Source organism: Anolis sagrei, chromosome 1 (assembly GCF_037176765.1).
Source record: "Anolis sagrei isolate rAnoSag1 chromosome 1, rAnoSag1.mat, whole genome shotgun sequence".
Lineage (NCBI taxonomy): Eukaryota > Metazoa > Chordata > Lepidosauria > Squamata > Dactyloidae > Anolis > Anolis sagrei.
The window spans coordinates 104,433,951-104,449,118 of NC_090021.1; the positions used below are offsets into that span (position 1 = coordinate 104,433,951).

Here is a 15,168-nt window from a genome sequence, read left to right on the forward strand (position 1 = left end):
CAACTCTATGATTCTATGATTCCTCTTGTCTTGTGCAGTGCCTGGGAGCTGGCTCTCCACTTCTGTCCCCTGATATGCATAGATGAATTGAATATTCTTCAATAAGATCAAAGCAATTCCTTCTAAAAATTGTAACATGTAGCTAGACAACCAGGGTGCTGGTGGTGAACATCTGGAATTTTGAAAATGGTGTTCTCACACTGAAGAGTAATGTGGAAGAACATTAGTAATGCTAGGAAATAGAAACATTTTAATAATGTGTATTTGAAACACCCCACACAAAAAGGTCTTGTGTATAAAACATTCATTACCGCAAATTACTACCTTTTTATTTTTAGCAAGTGGAAAACATTGTAACTCCTTGTGTATGCTAGTATTGTTGGGTAGGAATCATCTGAATAATTGCCTCATTGAAATTTCACCTACTGATGGTGATATTTCACTTACTATTTCACCTTCTGATGTTAGTTGCTACCATGTAGTTTACTGTGCTTTCAAGAGTCAGCTAATAGCAAGGTTCGGAAATGGCACATGACACCTGTTTGATTTGTTTGTGAGGCTTCACTTTTTAGCCCTCCTCCACTTTATCCATATTAGTCTGCCCACACAAGGTCTTTACCAGAGAGCATATGAAAGAAACATGTAACGCAATTAAAAAGAAATGACTTGGTTAGAAACCCTTAAAAGCTTGTTGTGTTGGATTTTGGATGGCGTTTGCACATACAGCAGCTGAGGGACCCACCGTAGAGCTTGCACCACAGTAAGAAACAGATGCTCTGCTAGAACTGAAAGGCATTTATCTCTTTTAATGAGATAACATCATTAGTGCTGACAAAGTGCTCCAAATCAATACACATAATAGACTGTTTCTATCTTTCAATAGTATATGGATTGGCGTTCTTGTGAACCATTAGAATGTGCTGAATCACAGGTTCAAGCTTGGTCTCTCCTTCTAATCTTTAGCTTTATAATCTCCATTTTAATGGGGATATAATGCAGGGAGAGGTAGGAAGGATGCAAAGAGTGTGTTACATCTCCAGATCTGACAACAGAACAAAATTGCATAAGAAGCAGCTTTTTGCCTGGGTCTAAGAAGGCTCATCTTAATCTGAATGTAATTTTCTTTCCTCCTTAGTTTGCTGTCTCAGCGGGTTGCTGCCATTTTTAAGATTCCTGAATTCTATTTCTCTTCCATCCTCCATTTGCTTCGTCTTAGAATACTGGGTCAATGATAGCAGCTCTGTTGCCAGATGGTAACGTGCCTGACCCCGACATTGAACCATAAAGACTGGTTGAATACAAGAGGAGATAGGATAAAGCACCAGAAAGATTGCGAAGAGCAGGCTGGGTTGCCAACTCTTCTACTTTTTCTCCCCTAGATGCCTTTAGATACAGTATATGCAGTGTCTTTTGTGGCGTAGGGAGAGAAGTCACAGGGAAATAAAAACTTCAAAGTTTTTCTTGATTCATCAGTTTTTCCTTTCCAAATGGAAAACCATAGCATGAAAATTTGGCAGTATAGAACATGTTTAAAAGGTTATAAAAACCTCAGTCCATCACCTCTTTTCTTCCACAGAACTTTTTAAAAAAATTGCGTGGGTGCCCCAAATTGTCGGGTTTTCCCCTAGACACTTAAGGCCTAGAATAAGTAAAATTTGATTGGGCTCTGGCATAACCACAAAGCTTTGCTGTTATCTCCCATATTGCAGTGGCTGAAAATGCAATTACTTTCCAATAACTCTAGTTAGGTGTGTGTTTTTTTTCCATTTGCAGTTCCCTTCCCTTTAGGAGGGGGAAATCTATTGTTGTTTTTAAAGGACCTCCCCCTTCCCCCCCAAAAAGTCTTTTGTCTCAAATCCCATTTCTTGCTTAGGTTAGGAATTTGAGCATTGAAATATATAATGCCATGGGTGCTGGGAATCACATCTCAGTAGCTGGAAAAGAATTGGCAATTCTGCATTTGTAGATTCTTGCTAGCTTGGCAGCCATCAGATTGCTGGACACATATATCAGCTGTACTCCTGTTTTAGAATCTGCGAAATAACAGTGGCCCTGATGCTCATGATTTCTTTCCAATTTATTTGGCAGAGAGGTTGCTTTGTTCATACTAAACGATGCTACAGAAAAGTAGTGGAATACATTATTGACACAAGCCAAAAGCTACTGCCTTGTGGTCCATTAGTTATTGGGTGTTGCAAGGAATTATCAAAAGAGATATATTTTGAGCAAAACCATGCAGGAAAGAAAAATACAAAACATCAAAAACATAACATGCTAGTTAAAGGTAAAGGTTTCCCCTTGACATTAAGTCTAGTTGTGTCCGACTCTGGGGAGTGGTGCTCATCTCCATTTCTAAGCCGAAGAGCCGGCGTTGTCCGCAGACACTTCCAAGGTCATGTCTGGCATGATTGCATGGAGCACTGTTACCTTCCCGCTGAAGCGGTTCTTGTTGATCTATTCACATTTGCATGTTTTCAAACTGCTAGGTTGGCAGAAGCTGGGGCTAACAATGGGGGCTCACACTACTCCCTGAATTCGAACCACCGATCATTTGGTCAGCAAGTTCAGCAGCTCATCAGTTTAACCCGTTGCACCACCGGAGATTCCTAACATGCTAGTTGCTTACTCTAATATATTCCAATATTCGAGGCTAAAATGGGGCTAGGCAAATAAGGACAGGCTTGATTCTGAATGACTAGTGATCACTGGTGGCCAGTGTCAAATGATAGTACCTAGAGATTGCAAGAAGCAACTTAGACTCAGCTGTCCAGTGTGTTGTCCTTTACTCCTTTGCTTTTTGACAAATAAGAATATCCCGGAATGGATATTCTGACTGTAAGCACAATCCATATATGTCAAAATACTTCAGAGTTTGATGTGTAAGAGAATGGCTGTCATTCCTCCCTTCAGTAAAAATAAGATACTGTTGGTATAACCTGAAAACCGAACCTGAAATGCAAGATAACTTAGGACTCCTTTAGACAAGGGAAGTGTGTTAGCCAGTTGTAAGATTTGCTGTTGTAGTCCACATGATTTTTTTTTCAAAAAATCCAAGCAACGTTTCTCTTCCCTTAAACAATTTTATAGCATTCCTCGTACCAGCAGCAATATTTTATTCCTTCAAACCCTAAGTCACCTTAATAAACCTTCAAGAGTCCTAGTGAAGATTCAAGAAATTACTACAAGCAGCTTCCAAAATAATGGAACAGGTGGAAGAAGCAGGAGCAAGGACTGACAAAACTGAATTCATACTTCTCTAGACTAATCTGGAAACACCTTGAGTCCCAATGATGAAATCTGATGTAGGATCAAACAGTTCTCTCACTTCCTCTTTAAACTCATTTCATTTCACCATGTCTGTTTACAGATATACGAGGGTTATCCGGAAAGTAAGGTTACAAGACTTTTTTAATACAAAGAATTAATACATTTTAATAAAAATGTACATGGATTGTAGCATAGATATTACATTATTTTCCCACATAATCACCATTCAGTCCAATACATTTTGTCATCCATGGGATGAGTTTTTGATATCTGTGTCATAGAAGTTTCCCTCTGCCTTTTTAAGCCAATTTGTCACTTCGATTTTCACCTTGTCGTCGTTGGAAAAGTGTTTTCCTTCCGTTTAGTGAACAGATGATAGTCACTGGGTGAGAGATCAGGGCTCTGAGAGGGGTGGCTTCAAACATCCCAACCAAATGAAGTCAACAAATCTACTGTTGCATGAGCGGTGTGCGAACGCGCATTTTTCATGAAGGAGACAGATTCCCGCCATCAGCATGACATTTGTTTTGGATGACTCTGCGAAGTTTATTCTTAGTCTCACAATATATAACGTACCCATTTTGTCACATGCTGTCTTGACATTACATCCTCTCCATAAACTGAAACAATTTTGCGATGAATCGCAGGGGCATTCATGCCCTTAGCATTTAGGTAGCGTATTCCAGCACGAACCTCACATTTGGAGGGAAATGGAATGAGGACGCTCATCTCTAACCTTCACCACAATGCCAGTCGATGAGCGACTAACAACTGGCAGTGCTCATTCACTTTCACTGGCTTCCTGCTACACGGCAGTGATACCAACTTCCCCCAAGAAAATTCCCTGGGAGAACTATGTGTCTTGTAACCTTACTTTCTGGATAACCCTCCTATATAGATAGGCACAGTCTCAATATAAAGTTTGTGAATATTTTGCTAGTTGAGGAGTAATTGTGGTGTTCTGGTGTCCTGAGATTATTAGCAGAATAGTGTTCATCAGTTTAGAAATGTAGGCAGCTTGATTCCTGCCACGTCATCAGGATCTGTTCTGTGCTTCTTCAGAGGACTAAGAAATTTATTCCTTATTAAATAAATGATGGAATGTCTAGAAATTCGTTCAGATGAAAGCAGGTCTTGCTTTAGATGAGCTGTGTGTTTCGCCTAAGATAAAACGATGAGTTGGAATGAGTTTGGTTACTCAATAATTGTTGGCAATAAGGACTAACACAACCAGGAGCAAGAAACAAAAAAGCTTAGTTCAACTTCTCCTTTCCCCCATAACAATTCACATGAGTATGCAAGTAGAAAATGGCAACCTCTCTTTTGCCCATGCTGCCTCCCATCTCACCTGTTGTTCCTACTTTGGCTCTGATGGCAGATGCTCCTCTCTTCCGGCTCCTGTTCTACCAGTGACACTATAGGGCTAAGCAGGAGCAACCACCATACTGCAAATCCAATAGTCATCCTGATGTTGCCATTTTTTTTCAAGTAGGCATTACAGAAGGCCAGAAGCAGCACCGCAGCAGACAAAGATATCATCCATGTATTTATCAGCACAATTTTTTTGTAGTCATTTTTTGTCAATTTTTTTTTCAGTTTATACACAAGTATTACTGCTTTTGTAAATTTCCAACCTGGCTTAAAACCTCAGACAATTGCAGTTTACTCTGATAGAACTTTACCAAGCATGTACTTAGACTACCTTTTTGTGCAACCTACAGCCCAAGTTAGGAGATAGTATAGAGATAAAAAAATATGGTGCACTCTAAATTAGGTAAAACCTACCATAACACATTGATGCAAAAATTCAAACTAGATATTTCCCGTGTAGGTTTTGACATCTGATACAAAGAGCATTAAATTTCATTTTTTTAAAAAAAAATCAATCCATTTTAAATGCTTGATTGCAGTGGAATATAAGAAAACAATGGTTGTTAGTTATTTGTCATGCTACTCTTTCACAGCCTTATTAAAGCATAGATAGTAAGTGCTTGTATCTGTACGTGTAAGAATTACCAGAACTTCACTGCCTGTTTTCTTCTTTACTTGGAATGTTCACAAATTATGGCACATGTTTTGATCAAGAAATTTTGTTTGTAGCTTGCTTGTTTAAAATGAAAGATATTAGAAGTCTGGTAACACATCTATATATTGTTACAATCCTCTGATTTTTACCTGTGTCTCAGTATAGCAGAGATCTGTTTGAGTTGAGTCAGAAGTAATCTCAAATAAGTGGCTGTTTTGAGTATTAGTCTGTGATGGTTTGAGGTGTCATAATTCTAATGTGAATTGATCACAAACGAGATCAAATATTGCATTTTCCCTGCAGCCTATGTAACTTAATCATAAAACGCTACTGAGCAAATTAATGAAACCATCTTAAGATGCAATCTTTGGCATTCATTTCCTAAGCAGCTTTTCTGTATTTAAGCTTTTTTTTCTGGGAATCACACTCTGAGCCTTGTACAGAAGGTTTGTACATACACACTGTCTCCTCATAATGAAAGAAGAGTCAGTCCTGTATTTTTGCATCCACTCTGATTTGAATTGCACCACATTGAAAAGTATTTAGCTGAAACCTAGCAAAGGCTCCATCATAGTATTATTTTAGACTGCAACCTTATACTCACTTGTCTTGGAGGTCTGAACTCAGTTTATATCTGAGTATATATTCATAGAATTGTACCATTTGGCCTCCTTGTAAGCTGCTCTGAGTCCCCTTCGGGGTGAGAAGGGAAGGGTATTATATATATATATATATATATATATATATATATATATATATACACATACACATATATATACATACACATATATATACATACACACATACATACACACACACACACACACAGAGAGAGAGAGAGAGGGAGAGAGGGAGAGGGAGAGAGAAAGTAAATAAATATGGTAAATAAAAATCCTGTTCCATGATTAACCACACCAAGTCTGAATTTTTCATCATTTTGAGAAAAAAAGACCTACGGTATTTCCAGTGTGCTAGCTAATTCAAATATTTATTTATTTTCCACATCGTATATTTGAATATATTGCCATTAATTTTAATCTTGTTAGAGTGTCCCTAGAATGGATATTGAGTTATAAAATGCAAATGCCAAGTAAATTTATGATAATATCCTCCCCCAAGCAACCTAAAAATACACTGTAAATATCTCTCTTCAACTTAGAAGCAAGCATCTTGTGGCAGTTTAAAGACTGAAACATTCACTAAAGCATAAGCTTTTGTAGACAAGAGCCTGCTTCTTCAGATACATGAGGTGTTGTCCTAACTCACAGGTACACACACATTCATGCATGGTAGAAGGTGTGAAGGAGAGGCTGAGAAATTTCAACATGAGGACAGAAGGAAACAACATTCAGAAAGTACAGATTATGACAGCTTTGTGTTTGACAGTAGCTATTCATAAAAATAATTGGTGATAATACAGACAGCCTGTCACGGTAAACTGAACAACAACTCAAGTTGTGTTAAGAAACCTTTATCTCAACCCCAATCTACAGCTGTCCCTCCACATTTGTGGTTTTGACTTTTGTAGATCTGATTATTCACAGATTTGATCAAAAATGTTCTCTCTTGGAATCTCGGTGTCTTCTAGTACGATTCTTTGATCAACTTCCTACAGTCATATTCAAGAACCTAGATATTTCTAAAGAGAACACTTTTCTAGGAATCTCTAGGTATACTAATATAATTCTCTGGTCAGCTTCTAGTTGAAATTGACCATAGACCAGTGGTTTTCAACCTGTGGGTTCCCAGGTGTTTTGGCCTACAACTCCCAGAAATCCCAGCCAGTTTACCAGCTGATAAGATTTCTGGGAGTTGAAGACCAAAATATCTGGGGACCCACACGTTGAGAACCACTGCCATGGACAATAGTGGAAAACCTAAAAAAATCCTGAAGATATGTTCTTTGAGGTCAAAAAAATAGCAATTTCTTTATCTGATTTTTTTTATACTTTCATGGAGCCCTGTGTGTTTAACCCAGGCGGCCCTCCAGGTGTTTTGGACTTCAGTTCCCAGAATTCCTGACCATTGGATAAGCTGGCTAGAGCTTCTGGGAGTTGGAGTCCCAAACACCTGGAGGGCCATAGGTTAGTTAATCCCAGTGAATGTGGAAGGCTGACTGTAAATAAATATTTGACACTTTAATGTAAATAGCTTGAATGCAGAATAACCCTCCTGTGACTTGAAGGACCTCTTCACTCACGAAAGTGATTGTCATAATGTTAGGACTCACAAGATAATTTTTGTTCAACCTCCTCTTTCCCCTATAATGTGCATGGGAACAAAGGGATACACAGGGAATAGCGAACAAGAGATGGTGGAAATCAAACTTTCTACTGGAGCATCCAAGTGAAATGAACACCTGGAGTACTTATATGACTGAAAGATCAAGCCCTAAAAGTCGGAGAGCAGAGCAATATAGGTGCCTTTTTACCCAATGCCTTCCTTCTGTGCCCTGTTTTGGATGCTAAAGGCATGGGTGACACCAGGAGAAAGAAGATCATTCTTAGCATCTATCTAGTACATTTCACAGGTTTAAACTTGATTCATCCGCTTCAGCTATCTACATCACATATCCTTAAACTTGTATATTACAGATAAAATATGGGGTCAGAGAATAGTGGCCCTTGTGTTTTTGTTGAATTCAAGATATTGCATTGTTGGTTGAGGTAATAATTTAAACTGGGCATTTTCTGATTTACAGATGATGCTATTTACTATGAAAGAGCATAATCTGCACACATTATACTGCATCATATTGTCTGTTTATGTTTTTATGATGACTTACATTTTATTGATTTTACTGTTTTAATACATTTTTCTGTTATATGTTTTTAATTGTGTTACTTGTAACTTTTGTTTATATTGGGCTTGGTCCCCATGTAAGCTGCCATGGGTCCCATCAGGAAGATGGAGGCATGATATAAGAATAAAATTGTTGTTGTTGTTGTTGTTGACAGCATCATCATCACCACCATTCTGGGCCTTGGTGCCCCCACAATTCCACAATACATGTTTGTTGTTGTATGCCTTCAAATCATTTCTAACTTGAGGTGGCCATAGGTGAACTTATCATGAGGTTTTCTTGGTAAGATTTGTTCAGCAGCGATTTACCTTTGTCTCCTTCTGAAACTGAGAAACCTTGACTAGCCAAACATCACCTGTGATTGAGTGGGGATTCAAATTGTGATTTTAGTCTAGCACTCAAACCACTACACTGCTTGGTTCTCTGAAGTTTGTGTGTGTGTGTGTGTGTGTGTGTGTTTGTTTGTTTCAGGAGCGACTTGAGAAACTGCAAGTCGCTTCTGGTGTGAGAGAATTGGCTGTCTGCAAGGACATTGCCCAGGGGATGTCCGGATGTTTGATGTTTTACCATCCTTGTGGGAGACTTCTCTTATATCCCTTCATGGGGAGCTAGAGCTGATAGAGGGAACTCAACCCACTGTCCCTGGATTTGAACCGCTGACCTGTCAGTCAGCAGTCCTGCTGGCACAAGGGTTTAACCCATTGTGCCACCGGGGATTCCTTCCCTGAAGTAACATATTAGGATCAAAACACACTTCTGTGATTTCAAAAAGGTTAAGATAAGGCACAAGTTTCAAATGGCAAAGGTTTGGCACATGTTTTGGCAGAATTAGAAGTGGTAAATTCTATACTCCATTCCCATTTGGAGTGGTTTCAGAGCTAAGAACAGAGCACAGGTGGTTGTAAAGGAACAGATTCTAGTGACTACAATAGATACCAATACCTTTTTATTTCAAAAATCTGCTTTGGAAACAAGCCTGTGGGCAAGACCACTAAATTTCAACATCTCTTCTGGCCCTCCTTTTTCTGTAAGGACAAATGTGTCATCATTCAGCGTTCTTGTCTATGCAAGAGGGTTCAGCAAAGTTTTATTGTCTTACATAATTGTCTACACCATTAAGTATTTTATAAACACTAATTAAATTAAATCCCACACTATTCCAGTTGTTGTTAACAGTTAAGCAAGCTACTATTATACTTGTTACCCAGATGAATAAATAAGGGCATAAATAGGTCACATCTACCATAGAAACCACAATGACTTAGCGACAGATCTATTTATAGATGCAAGATTTTTTTTGACTCATCACTTTCCTTACCTTTTATGATAATGTAATTTGCAGAAGTGTATCGTTGTGCCTTCCATAATGAGGGAAGCGAGCTAATGGGAAATTATGCTGATCACTTAAGAAATACTCTGGATTGGTTCCTGGCTGCAGTTCTCTGGTGCATATAGTGTGGTTCTTGTATTCTGCAAAATGCTGAAAGGAGCACTGATGTAGTTCTAGCAGAGGATGTCAGAGTGTGATATAAGCCCTTCCACTCCCCATATATTGGGAGCTAAGAGAAAAGGACTGAATCCACTCACTGCAGAATAATAGCAGTTTGACACCGCATTCACTGCTATAGTTCATTGCTATGCAAATTTGGGATTTCTAGTTTTGTGAGATACTTACCCTCCTCAGTCAGAAGGCTCTGTTGCCACAACAAACTACAAATCCCAGGATTCCATAGGCTGAAGCTATGGGAACTGTGGCATAATGTAAAATAAACCACGTGTACTTCACATTTGATCAGCCCACACACTGCCTTGCCAGAGAAAGAAAATATGCCACACAGGTGAACAGTAAAGAACAAGTAGTTTACTCTTTGTAGTTCAGAACAACATATGTACAGTATGATCAGTTGCACCAACTCACAGTGTCCTTTTATGAGAGATTTAAAATGATCTTTCTCCAAAATCTGTCTCTCTCTGCTTCTCTCTTCTTCTCTCTGTCTGCTGACCACCTGCATGGCTCAAGCCAGAAGAAAAATGTAACAGTAACCAAAAGTCCCAGGCTCAGCCATCTCCCCGGGACCAATCAGCTTCATTCATCTTATTTTATAGTCGACACACACATTTACCGATCCCGTGCATACTCCAACAGAAACTAAAGTAGTGTAAATCAGTTATTATTCTGCAGTGTAGATGGTCTTTAGGGCAAGCACTAAGCAATAAAAGTATATGTTGGCAATTTATTGAGCCAAACAAGTTGTCTTCTTCTGATAAGTAATTTGAACCAGTCAGGTGGAATCAAGGACAGATGAGAGTTAGGGAAGAACAAGAATTAGAGGTGCAAACGTTTTAAATGCAAAATTAAGGGACAGGGCTGACTTTGGCACCTTGTGTAGGAGTGATGCATAGGATGTGGTTTGCAGCACAGCATGTAAGCAGGAGAAGAAGGGCACTGTATCGGTAGCAAATAGCAGCCTGCTGCCCTGAAGAGAAGGGGACAGTGTCCTGAAGACATAAACTTTTTGTGTGGGAAGGAACCTGTTTTGTCACCGCCTCCCAACTGCAGGTCTTGGCATGGCAAGAAGATCTACAGACAGAACTTTTCAGGACAGGGAGGAGGAGGTGTGAACTCCTTTCACTAAGTGCTCCCAGTGTTTCTTTTTATTGGGTTGAGCAACAATGTTGAAAAATAATAATTAGTAATAATATAGTTCTGTGTAATATAAATCATTCCAGGTATTGGGTGATTAAAATGAACGCTGTCACTTTTAAACTGCTTTGATTCACCCTGCTGTCCATATTATTGCCACTTCAGAGGTTGTGTACTTTCCTAGGTAATATACTTGGCATACTTTTATTAAATTACCAGAACATTTCTCAATACCTCCTAAGCAAAAAGATTCTTATCCTTTGATGCAGGGAAAGACAAGCTCAGTAGTTGGTTGTGACACTAGGCAACCTCATTCTAAATAAGTTCAACAGTATTATATACTTTTGCCTTAGAAATTGCTATGAGGCAGAGTTAAATAAAGCAAATAAATAGGGATACTGTGTGGTTAACTATTGTGTGACAGGCAGAAATCTTGGAAGTGCACCTTCCGTAGCAAATGCACTTATGGGAGCAGCAGCATCCCAGTAAATTTCTGCATGCTATGGATAGGCTCATGCAGCAGAGCAATGTCAGGAAGACAAGGATGGCTAAGTCAAGAGTTGGACCTATGTTGAAGGCAGTATGTCCTTAGTACAGTACACTAACATTAACTCAGAGCTTAGCACAAATTAAAATCATAAAATGGAAATCTGATAGCATTTTGCTAAAAATGCTCTCATAAAAATGTCCCTTGCACAGTGCACAACAGGTAGCTATATTATTGTATCCCAAATGATTTGGCATCATTTCTGGTGACTTTTTTGATCCAAACGTGATTAGAAAAAGCTTTGCAAAAGAGTTTGAGGAACAGATAATAGATTAACTATTACCTGTTTGTGGTTGGGGCAGTTTTGAGGTCTGAAAACCATTCAAATTTGCCTGAAAAAAGCATGCTAAAGTGTGTACATGGATTCACAAATGCTGTGGCCACATTCATCCCATGAGCCTCACTTTCCTTAGGTCTAAATACTGTAGTTTGGTTTGGTTCACTTTAAGCCGAGAGTCACTTTACTTGTTGAATTCAGGCAGGTCAGCTGGATAAAAAATTAATTTCAGTTTGATTTTGAAGAATCTGCAAATCACATATTGGAATAGAAAGAACATATTTTTTAAAAAAATCAAATTTTGAGCAAAAGTGAAACTCACAGATTTTCCTACATTGATGAATAATTTGTGGATTAAGTTCAGATTTCCCCATCCTAGCTAGGGCAGGAAGTCATTCTTTGCAAAACTGTGACTTTGCAATACTGACTAAAAATGGACCAGGTGCTTAAAACACTTTTAAAATACTTTTCCAATCTTTGAAATAGCAGCATAATTGGAAATCTACTCTTCTCTATTAATGTTTCCTCCTGCCCCCATATGGTAGCCATTCAACCAACTTGCTATCATTTATTATTATGAGAAGCCAACTCTGATTTTGTTTCTCCACCAGAGATTATCCAGCTTCTTCTATTTCTACCAAACTCTGGAAAAGGGGAGAGGGGAAATGCGACCACACTTTGGCTTATTTGAGTAAATGGATTATAGACTGAATCCATTTAGGAAGGGAAAAAGGAAGGGTCAGAAACAGATTTTGACCAAATTTTAAAGTGGAATTTATTTATTTGTTTGTTTATTATTTCCTATTCGTATTCCCTGCCCTTCTCACCCCTGAGGGGAGGACTAAGGGCGGCCTCACAACAAGCATCATAAGATGCATTACCATCATAAAACAATCAAAAACACATTCAGCAATACATTAAAAACAGTAAAACAATACATTAAAAAACAATTGATTTAATACTGGCCCAGTCTGGGCCAATTCGTCGTCATGGATTGCCTAGGTCATCTTAGAGAAGGAGAAAGGTCTGATGGGTTCATATACAAGAGGACCTGAACAGTAACAAGTTAGACATTAAACATTGGATCAACTTAATAAAATTAATAATTTAATTAAAAATTAAATATATAAGGACCAGAGAAACAAAGAGGAAAATATTGACCAAATGGTATAGAATCCCAATTAAATTAGTTCACATAACTACATTAACCACAAATTTATGTTGGCACAGACGTGTAGGGATTGGCTTCTATATGCATATGTAGTGGGACTGCGATGAAGTACAAGAATTCTATAACAAGGTAAAGAAGGAAATGGGAGAATTAATAGGGCATCAGTTGGAACTGAATAAAAAAGAATGTTTCATCCAGAAAGTAGAAAGGAAGGATAACATGAAAGACTGAGCCAAAATTATAAAATACATAATAGTCGCCACACAAGCAACTGTGGCGTTGGGTTGGAAAGAGCATAGAAAGTGGGAAGTTAAAATGGTTCAAATGTTTACCAGATCCTATGCTTCAGGATTACATCCTTGAAAGGAGAACCAAATATACATCAGGTTGAATTAAGAAGTGGGATCTGAAATGGGGAAGAAATGGGCCTTCTCAGTGGTGGCCCCTCGGCTATGGAATGCCCTCCCCAGGGATATTAGATCGGCCCCTTCCCTTTTAACATTTCGAAAGCAGATCAAGATGTGGCTCTTTGAGCAAGCGTTTGCAGACACAATATAACAGACATGGAGAAAAACGGAATGACTCGACGATGTTATTGGATAACGCTTTTAACTGGGAGACTCAAATTGAAATATGTGTTTATTGATATTGTTTTACTTGGTTTTATATTTAAATTGATTGTTTTTAAATTGTATTTTATGTCTTTGATATTGATTGTAAACTGCTCCGAGTTACCTGTGGGCTGAGAGGGGCGGTATATAAATGTAGTAAATAAATAAATAAATAAAGGAAAATGAAAATACAAAGAAGTGAATCACATGCTCTCCATGATTGATCAATTAAAATAAAATTCAAATGAAGGAAAATACTGCTCCTGGAGGGTGGGAGGAGTGGGGGGGGGAGTCATAGAATCATAGAATCATAGAGTTGGAAGAGACCTCATGGGCCATCCAGTCCAACCCCCTGCCAAGAAGCAGGAATATTGCATTCAAATCACCCCTGACAAATGGCCATCCAGCCTCTTCTTAAAAGCTTCCAAAGAAGGAGCCTCCACCACACTCCGGGGCAGAGAGTTCCACTGCTGAACGGCTCTTACAGTCAGGAAGTTCTTCCTAATGTTCAGATGGAATCTCCTCTCTTGTAGTTTGAAGCCATTGTTCCACATCCTAGTCTCCAAGGAAGCAGAAAACAAGCTTGCTCCCTCCTCCCTGTGGCTTCCTCTCGCATATTTATACATGGCTATCATATCTCCTCTCAGCCTTCTCTTCTTCAGGCTAAACATGCCCAGTTCCCTAAGCCGCTCCTCATAGGGCTTGTTCTCCAGACCCTTGATCATTTTAGTTGCCCTCCTCTGGACACATTCCAGCTTGTCAATATCTCTCTTGAATTGTGGTGCCCAGAATTGGGCACAATATTCCAGATATGGTCTAACCAAAGCATACTGTTAGACACTTGTTGAAGATAAATGCAGAATCTGTGACCAGATAAATGTTTAGAAAATTAAGTGAATAATAGGCTGTTTGTACTATGAAATGGTTACTGGAATTGACATTATCTATCTGTGTTTATAATAACAAATATTTCTTTAAAAATTGACTGAATGACCATTTGGGGGGCTAGCAGTGTATGGGTATAGTGAATCTGTGACCTTCATAATATGAGCTTCTGCCCAAACCTGTTGTGAGACATACTATTTCTGCTTGTTAGCTTTGTTGTCTGTTCTATATTACACGCAGCTCATCTCCATACCCGCTGAGCAACAATAGTTTCCGAATACCACTGCATCCAAGCATCTATTTTCTCTTCCCCTCCCCGTGCCCGTTTCCTTTTTGTGTCATGTCATTTTTAGATGGGAAACCCTGAGGGCAAGGCTTGTCTTGTCTTGTTTTTATTGATGAGTAAGCCACTCTGCCCTGGGTGTCTTTCCAGCTATAGAGCAGAATATAGATGCTCTACAATAAATAATCTACCTTGACAAGATAGAGTAGATTCGGGATTGACTCAAGGGCAGCCAATCAGTGCCCCTTTTCCAATAGACAAGGCTGTAGTGTTGTGATGGACAGCATAACTAGCTAATCACTGTTGTGCAAATGTAAACAAGAAGATGCACCTGGATTGCAAATTTAGTGGAGCAGAGCTGAAATGCCTTCCCGGGAACTGCTACAAGCCTTAGATGTGTGAATGCCTGGGATTAGGGACTTGTAATTTTTATAAAACAAGAAAATGAAGAAGTACTCAGCAATGAAGATACATTTCATTTAGCAAAGCTAAACAGTCTTCGATCTCTGAAAACCTCTTCCATCATAGTTACGTCTGACAGCTTCACAGTCTTAGTGCTAATAAGTGCACCTCTAAATACGAAGAAGGGAATAACCTAGGAATAACAGAAGGAGACTTATGCTATAGCAATGTGCATGGTTAGGTTCCTTAAAC

The 15,168-nt window shown here is 38.9% G+C and overlaps 1 protein-coding gene across 2 annotated transcripts in view; it reads left to right on the plus strand.

The window, feature by feature from the left end:
• The window catches only part of BACH2 (BTB domain and CNC homolog 2), a 226,985-nt gene that overhangs the window by 73,241 nt on the left and 138,576 nt on the right, over positions 1-15,168 (plus strand). The gene's annotated exons all lie outside the window — the stretch shown is intronic.